Source organism: Copadichromis virginalis, linkage group LG17 (assembly GCF_057382275.1).
Source record: "Copadichromis virginalis isolate Kocher_CV1m ecotype Utaka linkage group LG17, C_Virginalis_male_GT1.1, whole genome shotgun sequence".
In the NCBI taxonomy this organism is placed as follows: Eukaryota; Metazoa; Chordata; class Actinopteri; order Cichliformes; family Cichlidae; genus Copadichromis; species Copadichromis virginalis.
This window is the reverse complement of record NC_140634.1, coordinates 20,378,762-20,389,828: the sequence shown is the minus strand read 5'-3', so window position 1 is coordinate 20,389,828 and position 11,067 is coordinate 20,378,762. Positions and strand designations below refer to the sequence as shown.

At 39.8% G+C, this 11,067-nt stretch overlaps 1 non-coding gene across 1 annotated transcript; it reads right to left on the bottom strand.

Moving 5' to 3' along the window:
• Window positions 1–4,174: 4,174 nt before the first annotated feature.
• Window positions 4,175–4,247, bottom strand: trnav-uac (transfer RNA valine (anticodon UAC)). Its single transcript has one exon. It is a non-coding gene; the product is annotated as a tRNA-Val (tRNA).
• Between the last annotated feature and the right edge of the window lie 6,820 nt (window positions 4,248–11,067).

Here is an 11,067-nt window from a genome sequence, read left to right as displayed (position 1 = left end):
TTGGACATGTGGAGAGGAGGGATAGTTGCTGTATTAGATAAAGGATGTTGAAGATGGAGCTGCCAGGCAGGAGGAACAGGCAAGAAGATGTCAGCTTAAAAAAAAACGGACTTGGAGAGATAAGATTAATGATTGCACTGAGGAGGTGACAGTCAGTCATCAGGGATAATGTCCAGTGTTGATAGGAAGGCAACTTTTAATTTCTCTTGGAGATACTTCCTGTCCTGAACAGAGGGGCTTCGATGCCACCCCGTGACTGAACTGATGATGATGCATTCAACTGCACATCTGTAGAAACTGTTGACGATTTTGGTCCACCAATCTGTAAAGATCTGGGAACTGAGGAGAACACTTTTGGAACTTTTGGGAGAGCAATATTGTCCCATGGACCAGATGTTGCACTAAAACTAACTAAAACTAAAACCTTTTAGCATTGGTGATGTATTTCCAAATGTGAAAGCTGCTAATTCCATTGACAGTAATACACCCCAATACGATCAGAAATGCAGGCTTTGAACTGAGCGCTGATAACGAGCTTGGTGGCCCCTCTTCCATTTAGCATCTGTGTTTTCCAAAAAGAATTTAAAACTCTGATTTGTCTGACCTCAGCCTGAAGATCACAGGCAACCAATATTGCGCACAGAGATTCCTCCAGAATCTTTCAGTTATTTAGCGTAGATGATGAGAAATTCAAAGTTAAATTTGATTTATAAGATTTGTTTTTCCATTTTAATGAAGCCTTAGGGAAGATTAAAAAAAAAGATAAAGATACTAAATGATTATTTAAAACACAGCCTCAGTCATTGAACTCATACATCAGAAATAAAAGACACAAAGGATAAAATGATTTTTTTTATCTTCTAATTCTAACTTTCTGCATAAAAGTTAAACAGAATCACATATGAAATTTAAAAACAAAACAAAAAACGTCCCCCATCAGGACATAAAAGTTGCCTCCTTCAGTCAATCTGCTCTGCCCTATATATTTAAGATGTAATTTCACACTCGATTCCATGAAATCCTCTCACGGCCCCTCAGATTTACCCACTGTCGCTGCAGAGGGACTCAAAACTGCAGGCTGCAAACATCTGGACTAAACTGTGTTCTTGAATCCAGCAGTTTTACAAGCAGTGTTCAATGCTGTGATTCACCTGCAGCAGGTGTTTTTATTCAGAGCCTCAGTGAGAGCTCCGCCCTTTAACAGGATCTGTAAACTGTGTGTGTGTGCCTGTGTGTGTTTACAGCTATTTTGAGCATATTATCCTCTGCTCAGAAATGAATCACCACTCACACACACACAGTAATTTTATACATGCGGGAGACGCACTCAGGATATTCAGGATGCTGTTTTTGTTGCTTGAATGCATTCAGTATGCAATTCAGTCTCTGTGTGTGTGTGTGTGTGTGTGTGTGTGTGTGTGTGTGTGTGTGTGTGTGTGTGTAATGCTGATGTTGTGAGGACATGACTGTTTTCAGAGGTGTACTGTAGGATCCTCTAGGGACTAAAACAACGAGTCTCACTGTGTAAATATGAACATTAAAATGAAATCTGGATTTTATTTGATGTTAAAAGTCATCTGCGTGAAATTCAGGAATTAATATAAAATAAAATATTGCTCTTAGTAAATGGTGACTGTATTTTATCCTCGGACTCTGCTAGGGCAGCTTTGCATGATTCACATTCATCTTCTGTCTTAAAAAGGCAGTTTTAGCCCCTCCCCCTCAGCCTGAGATTAGGAATAGCTGCTCTTGGTGATGTCATAAAAGTAAATGAAGAGAAAAACTCCTTGAAGTTGAGTGCTTAGCACAGTTAGAACATTTTTAATCAGATCAGAAACATGTACATCCTGAACTGAAGAAAAAATTCACAGCTGTATTACACGGACTGAGCTCCATGTGAGCTGCTTAACTGTGTGAATCTACAGGACAGTTCAAAATGCATGAACAATGTAGAACAAATGTGGAGGGATGCATCAAGTGTATAATCTTTGCTAAACCAAACCTATGGGTAAAGGAGAATGAAATTTCCATAGTGCATCAGTCGGCGCCCATATTACCAATAACTACCTCAATGCTGTTGGTCAGCAGGTGCTGGTGGAAACTGTGATAAAGGAAAGAGAAGAAGAGGAGAGGGATAGGCATATTAGGAGGCAGTGGGAGAGAAAGAAAGGCAGAAGAAGATAGACTTCTCAGTTTGTAAGAGATGTTCTGATTGAATCTCTGTTCTGAGTGAAATGAGCAGGGTTATTTCCACTTCTTCTTTTTTGGGGGGATAATTTTATTTTTTTATTCTTTCCACTTTTAACAGACAAACAAAATGTGAGGTCGGACATGTTGGCAGAGAAGCAAATGCAGCTCACACAAAGACCCAAATTTGAGTTGTGCACGTCACTGATTTCCACACATAATTATCTTTTCTTTGAAGGATTCAGGATGCGTTGCTCGCTTACGTTTAGGTTGCCACTTCTTTTAAGGCTCTGTTTTCTTGGTTACCATGGTGATGTGTTCCCACTTTGTCTGGACAACTGCAGACAGGGAATAGTTTCCTGCTGAAATACATTAGAAACATTACAAATTCATGCTGATTTTCACTATAACAGGCTCATCACCAGCTGCATCCATGAACACAAACAAATACATGGCTTTTGCACAAAATGACAACAAAAGAAGGAAAAACAAACAAAGTAACGCACGAAAAGACCACAGAGTCTCCTCTGCGTTACTGTGAGTCAGTGTAACACACTCTGAAATTATGGAAACATGAGGCTGGGGGCGTGTTCATGTCTGCCTTCGGAAGAACCAGCCTCAGCTTCAGCTTGTCCTTGCTTCGGGTGCAGCTGGAGCTTCTCCAGGCCTGATTTTCAGGTTCAGGTTGGAGTCCGAGAGAAGGAAAAGGACATGCTTGGCATTAGTGAGGGGTCCTCACAGAGGCGGGAGCAGAGTGGTGTGTGTGATGAGTCACAGATCAGTTGAGTGGGATGTTTACAAACCCCCAGGCGCTCTCTCTTTCTGTTGACACATAATGCAGCCTCTGACATATGCACGCTGTGATTCCAGCGTGTGTGTGCGTGTTTGCATACGAGTGTGTTAAAGCATTGACAGCGTTTGACAGTAATCTATGAAATGAGGCTACAGCTGCATCTCAAGTACTCACAGTCTTCTTCTGAAATCTCTGAGGAAATAATGATGATGCACTTTTTTTTATTTCTCTAACTCGACGGAGACGCAATGAAGACGATAATTAATCCATTCACACTTTCAGACTCATCAGCTTATCATCAGCCTTGGCTTGATGAAGATGAAAAATCCTCGCAGGCTCACCTGAGTTCATCACTGTGTTCATGTCCTGCATGTTAATGAAGCTCCCAAGCTCAGGGTCCGACAGATGAAGCTCAGGCTGAAGCACCAAGAGCTGCAGTTTTGGTTTTGGTTTCCCCATAAACTGTAAATAAAAGATGACATTAGCCACATGGACTCCCCACTCTAATTAACTTGTCAAAATAGTCCTTATACTGAATGAAGCCCCTCAGTCTATCCTCTCCTGTTTCTTTAAGAGCCTCCCTCCCTAAAAGTCCACTTTAGTCTGATTGATGAATTCCTGGAAGCTACTAGAAGGGCCACACCAAGGCTTTGAGACTGTATATAAAAGATGGGGATTTAGTGCATGAGTTCCAGTTTAGTGATGGTTTGATTTAAACCCCCCACTTCCTGTCACCTGTGGTTGATCCACCCATAGTCTCTGAGTGTCGTTCACCTCCTCTGATAGCTGTGAGACTTTGAGTTTGGACACAAAATTATACTAAAAGAGTTCACTGATGTTTGCCTGTTTTATTGCTGTTTGTCCTCCTGGATACAAACCAAACTGCAGCAGCTCTGGGTTTAGTGGAATTTCTTTTGGGATATGTTCCTCTTATCGCTCTAACCTCATCCATGTACGTCTGCAATATTTAACTTTCCCAAGTTCCACATGTTCGTAGCACCTGGTTAGTCTGAAAAACAGCTCCAGCCAATCCTCTACTTAGACTCAGTTTTCAAATAATCATATACATTTAAATTACTATATAAATTCTCTGATGAAAAGGAGACCATGTTTTTGTCTTTAAAAAAAAAAAAGTTGTCAAAATTCATTATCCACCTCTGATCTAAGACATTCTTGGCATCAAAGCTGGATTTGTGGTTCCACTGGGGATTGAACCCAGGACCGTCTGCGTGTAAAGCAGATGTGATGACCGCTACACCACAGAACCACCTAGCCACACCAGGCTTAGCTCACATTCACTGCCCCAAATCAATAACGGTGACTAATTCAAATCTAAACCCCCTTTAAGTTGACATGGTAACTCATGAATTACTTCATTAGCAAAGATTACAAAACATCCAAACTCCATCAACTGCCTGAAAAGAAGATCTGAAGATGGAAATCTCCACCCAACTGTAAGCAAGCCCCTGCTGAATCAAAACCCACACTGTCCCACCAAGTACCCTGCTTTAATGTGTGCTTGACTCTAAGTCACACCACAGTTTACTAAATGAACCTCATGCTGCACTGACTTAAAACTGGCGACAAACAAAGTCTGAAGTTCTATATAGCCCATTAGTACCTACTCGGATAAGCTTGATGTGACTCAACGTTTCTCTTGTTGCCAGATTTCAGCATTGGCAGAATTGATTTTCAAGGAGTCGCTTTCATGACTCATTCAGTCTGTTGATGTCACATTTTCAGATCACCTCAGATTACTTGGAACCCCGGGTGAGCAGGTACTTAAAAAGGTACCTGTTGCCAGGTACTACAACCTAATGAAAAACCTTTAAACCGTATTGAGCTGTCACAAGACAATTCAAGTAGATGCTAATCAGAGGTGGGACCAAGTCATTGTTTTGCAAGTCTCAAGTAAGTCTCAAGTCTTTATCCTCAAGTCTCAAGTCAAGTCTCAAGTAATGTCAGGCAAGTCAGAGTCGAGTCTCAAGTCACTGGTGTAAAAGTCCGAGTCAAGTCACAAGTCTGAAACTTTGAATTTCAAGTCCTTTCGAGTCTTTAAAAAAAACAAACGAAAAAATAATGTTGCAGTTATGCTAAATGTAAATATTAGACCATGTAATTTTTAAATCTGTGTTTTTCTCAACACATGACAAAATAGTGAACTTAGAAAATATACACAAATTGTTAAATTGCACCTCTTTAAAATGCAGCTCAATTAAACTTAGCTCCAAGAATAATTTTCACCGACAGTTCTGAGATAAGCTGCATGTTATTCTTGGATGCGGTTGTAGGACCAGCTTTAAAATCGCATGACAAAAATATCATACACATTAAAAAAAACTGTATCACCAACGTAGCCTGGAAAACATTTGCTAGTTAGATGAAGTCAGCTATCTCATCTTAGCATATTTATATGCATATTTATAATTATACGCTTCTTGGAGTGAGTGCATACACTCATGAAGTTTAGTAACTTCCGGTCACTGCAACAAGCCCAGGTACAGTTTACCGACGGATGGGTGCAGGACCTTGAAATGCACCGTGTAGAACGAAAGACCATCGTACGTATCATAAGTTTACCAGTCTCACAAATCGTCTTCATAAATACACATTCATTAACCGTTTATTAATAGGACCTTTGAGCTCAACGGTAATTAATTAGTAGTGGAAATAATTTCTGGTACCCATCACAGAAATGTAGCAGTGACAATAATACTGTATGCTGTAATCGTACTGGGCAATTAGTGATACAAAAAACCTGTTTTAAACTGTGAATAAAAGTATATGTTTTTGTCAATGTACCATAATAACAGAAGCGAAACGCAATATTGTGTCAGGACAATTCACTATTTATGCACAATAAACACAATAAACAAAGGAGCATAGCGCGACAATTTCTGTTCTTGCTTGTAACCTATATCACCAATTATGTTATGAAAATGACGTATTAACTACTAAAAAACACTGACCTTCGTGTAAATGCTTGGAGCAGACTAACCTGTGAGCTGGAGTGTTCTGGGACGTTATATTTGATCTTTGAATGGCTGCAATCCAGGCCATCCGTCGCGTCTTTGTTACTTCGGAAACATGAACAATTTCTCTTCAACGACGTAATCCGATAACAACCGATCTCTTTACCCGTCGGCTTCCCGTGGCTGTCATGCGACCGGCTATTGCAGTTAATAATACAACAGCTTCTTGACATTTTTGTGTTTCTTTTTATCGCTGTATAACTGATTTTAATTGAAAGCCTGCGTGCGCTAGTACCGCTTGCCACGAGTTCCCAGAATCATTTGCGGTTCTACCCGTGAATGACGTCACATTTTCAATCTCTATATAATATGCATGTTAAATTTTATATTTGGGGTAAAATATCAAGTCTTTTCAAGTAAACCGGTTCAAGTCCAATTCAAGTCCCAAGTCATTGGTGTAAAAGTCCAAGTCAAGTCACAAGTCTTAGAACATTTTTTCAAGTCAAGTCTAAAGTCATAAAATTAATGACTCGAGTCTGACTCGAGTCCAAGTCATGTGACTCGAGTCCACACCTCTGATGCTAATCAAAAAGGGCTAATAAATGTCTTCTTTGCAGCCAGAGAAGTCACCCCCTGCTGGTCACTGGAAACAATGCAGCTCTGTTCTGAGAGCCAGTGAGTTGCAAAAATTTAGAACTTTTTGGCTCTTGAGGTTTTTTAAAACCCATCTTAGGTTTTTTTGGTGGTTAAGGTTCAGGTTAACACATTTATCTGTGATATAAAGCAATGAATTTCCCAGGCAGCAGTCCCTTTAATGGAGAGCAACATTTAGCCAAAACATGAAAACCGCTCAACCAGATGACCTCAAATTTGGCACAGAGCTCCCTGAAGCCCCCGGCAACACATGAGCCGAGTCTGAAGAATGAGCATGCACTGATTTCAGTAATTATGAATTACATGTTTAGACTGGAAGATCATCAAACTTATATATGAACTAAGTGTGAAGGACTAGGCCAGGCTCCATCTGCTACTGCTGGGGATCATGTGAGATGGTCCAAAGCTACCGGGCATAGACTTAAATGGACCTGGTGGTGAGATCAGCTGTTTTTGAGGTCAGGAGTTCACTGGATGTATTTTATGATGTCCTGGGAGTCCTTACAGGCTGAAAATGGAGAGTCTGAACATATTTGAAGACACACTGACTGAGTGCAGATGACTCTGTGAGGAGATAAACAATGTTCACCATAAATACTGCTGATAGTTTGTGAGTGCAGGTTTGGTGTGAGACCTGTAAAGCTGCAGGATTCTCTCTGATGGGACCACACGAGTCCCGCCCGCTCTCTTCATATCGAGGTCAGTCTCTGCTTTTTGTCTTGTAGCCTGCAGAGACTCATTCTTCCGCTTCACTGCTGCTTTTCCTCCTGTCCCTCCTCCTCCTCCCTCTCTGTGCCAATCCACGGGGACGAAAGATGGCCGCTCGTCACATTGAAGGCTGTCAGTTAATCGCTGCACTTGTCAGACAGGCTGCCGTTGTTTTGACATACAGGGGATTTTTCTTTTTTTTTTTACTCCTTCCTGTCAGAGTCCACTGCAGATGTAGTCCCACCTGTCTCTGTGTTTAAACTGTTATTTCTGACAAGAGGAGAAAAACATCTTCAGATAAAGTACTCTCAGCTTTAACCACAGCTGCAGATATTGTTCCACTGACCTGCTTGTTGAGCATAAATAATCCACACAGCAACATGTTAATGATTGAATGCTTAAAAACATAAAAACAAATTTTAATCATGAAAAAACTCATAAAAGAGTGTCTTTCGTCCCGTCTCTCTCCCCTCACCCCGAACTGGTCACAGCAGGTGGCCGCACCTCCCTGAGCCTGGTTTTGCTGAAGGTTTCTTCCTGCTTAAAGGGAGTTCTTCTTTCTCACTGTCGCCAAGTGCTTGGTCATTGGGAGCTGACTCATTGATGGGTGTTCTCTGTATTATTATAGGGTCTTTATCATACAATATAAAGCACCTTGAGGTTAGCGTTCTTGTGATTAGGCACTTCTTCCTACTTCTTTTTTAAACATGTGAGGTTATTTATTGTAATTATGAATATGTTTTTTTTGTTTGTGGTTTTGTCTTTTTTGTTGTTTTATTTTAAAAATATTCAGAATAAAGGCATAATAATAATAATTTGCATATTCTAACTTGCGGGATCAACAGAACCTCTTTCCAGTCATGTTAATGCAGTTATAGCTTTAACAGTGTGGGAGAAAGGAGGTGATTTTTGTCCAGTGAGTCAGAATCAGATCAAACATCCAGAGCATCGGTGTTTGTTTCTGTTAATCTGATGTTAGACTCCTGCAGTTCATCTAAACTATGATGTCCTGTGATGCTCAGAGTTGGTTACTGACAAAGAAACGAGATGTTGGCTTCAGATTGTGACACTTGGAGTTGGTGTGAAATGGATTCGGTTGCAGTTTCCAACACAGCTTACATGTTGTTTTTAATGTGGATCACCATCATGTTGATGTCTCGGTACTCATGAAGCTATGAGGGATTAAACACCAAATTTCAATGCACTCTTCTGCCCTCTGAGGGCCTGTAACTCAGAAGATGTTCATAGTGTGAAGGTAAAGTTTGTCAAACCCTTTCAGAGAGGAGATAAGTTGACCCACAGAAGCACCAGAGATCATGTCATAACCTGTTCAGGCAGGATAAAGATGGGTTCATGGGTCCTACAGAGATTCGTCTTTAAATCCAGACATTTTAAAAAGTAGAACTGGGTATGTGTATCATTTTGATCTGGACTTTGAGATCTGCACAGTTTTCAAAAATGAGTTCTTCCATGTCATGTTTATGTAGTCATTTTGTTCATTTTCAGTGGGACAGGGCAATCGCACCCCTCAGTTACACACTAAAATGATCATGGCCTGTAATGTTCTGATTGGTGTTTGTGGACTCATATTAATTTCCTCCAAGTTTTTCTTCTGTTCAGTCGCATATGTACTAATTTGTGTACATGCACACAAAAATATTATTCTCTGTGTTTAGAGGGTATAAAACTCAGAGCAAATAATCACTCAGAAAGATAATTACATGCAATTTATATTAATTTTAATAGCTTTGAGTTAAATGAATTATTAAGTATAATAAAAAAAACAACTTTAGTACGTTTCTAGAAACATTACAGTTTGGATTAAAACACCCCCTTTTTCTTTTAATGCTCCCGTCTCTCGGTCGCCATGGTGACATGACTCTCTCACTTCATTAACATGACGTCACCTACACCACGTTCTCCTTTCCTTTAAACTTTTAGTGGAATAGCCCTTTAATCCTCAGCTGGGAGGCGATGGGGTGAATTCCTCAGAGGCGAGTCGGGACAGGAACCAGATTTCAAATATCTTCGAGCAGCCATTATCTGTGTGTGGCTTCCTGTTAATACATCTGCAGGTTCACTGCTGCCCACATCTGTGTGCTTTATCACTTCATTTTAGAGCTGAAGCTGGAAATCAAACACAGGGGTCATATTTATTTTATACCCTATGTAATAAAATTACTGCAGGAGGTTGGAAATGCTTTAAAAAGATCCCACTGCTAGGACTGAGGCAGAAACCATCCCAAACATGTCTTGATATCAGGAGGAGTCACTCCCAGCAGTGCTCGGTGTACATTTATTTTAAGTTGTTTGGGAGTCAAAGGTCAGAAGTCTACACAAATCCAGAGAGGCAAATACAAAAAAAAAAAAAACAGCTGGGCATTTCATTTCAAGTCTGCTGATAACAAGAAGCTTTTCCCGGATAATCATTCCAAATGTTTTAGTAAAAGTATAATGAAATATCTTTTATATGAAGTTTAAAAAATTCATTCTTCATTCATTCATTTTTATTTTATTTTATTTCGTTTTATTTTATTTTTTGACTTTGTGCTGTTCTGCATTTTGGTCTGTTGTTTGCAGATGTGCTATAAACTTAAAAATACACTGACTAGATCAGTCCGTTTTTTCACACTTGGCTGTCAGCCCTTGTGCTTATTTTTGACCCACATGGCCCACAAAACACCAGAACTGTATGTTAATACATCAATTTTACATTTCTGTAGTGAGAATTAATTTCTCAATATTCGCAGATCTTTGTAATACCGCCCTGTAAACATCTCCTGGTCAACGTTCCCTCTAAGCTGTGCATGTGCGCAATTGCGCACTGACAACATGTACAACCACTGGAGATGTGAGCAGGACAGAAGGAACAATTGACGGAAAAGTGTGGACTTTATACCAGTTTATAAATTGTGTTGATAGGCCACATAAAACCAGAGTTATGATAAAAATATTTGCAATGTTTGGTTTTCTTCCTGAATACTATCGTTGTTTATATTTACTGCGGGAAGAAACGGTAAAAACGGCGTTTTATAATGAAAACGCTCGAAAGCACTCTTCGCCTGTGAGCAAAAACAACGCCCAAAACCCCCACCCTTTCCTATTGGTCGAAAAATGTACCATGTTGACCAATCAAAAAATGATATGGCAACATGGCATTTAGTTGTTTAGGAAGGGGGGATGTTTTAGGAGTGATGGCGGTGTTTTGAGATGTGAGACATTTGTGATGTTTAGCGCAAATCTTGTGTAGTTAGTGTGTAGTGTAGCCACTAGTTTTGTTGTGTGTGTCAGAACAATGAGGCGACTGCTGAATGTTACAGGTGTTACAGGAGTGATACATCTCCTGTTGTCAGGCCTGCAGGTATCAGACTGTTCTCCTTCATCTCATAGTGGAGAGAAATTATTTTTGGGAGTTGCACAAATAATTTGTGTGGCATCAAATTTGATGCAGAACAGCTGATTGTTCTGTAAATAGTTTGAAATGTTTGTTTAAAAAAACGCCTTGGCTGCATTTTTAGGTAAACAGCTGCAAAAATCTCAGTTACTTTTTTGAAGAAGTAACTATATAATTAATTGCCCAACATTGGTCATTATATACTGTATATACAGACAGAGAGTTACAGGACTCTCTCCCAGACCACAGACTCATACTCATAATACAAGTCAGAGCTTTATAAAAATCAGAAAAGAAAAAAAAAAGGAAAGTTGTGTTTTCAAAATTGGAGTTCAAGTTATTTTTACTTCCAATAGTGT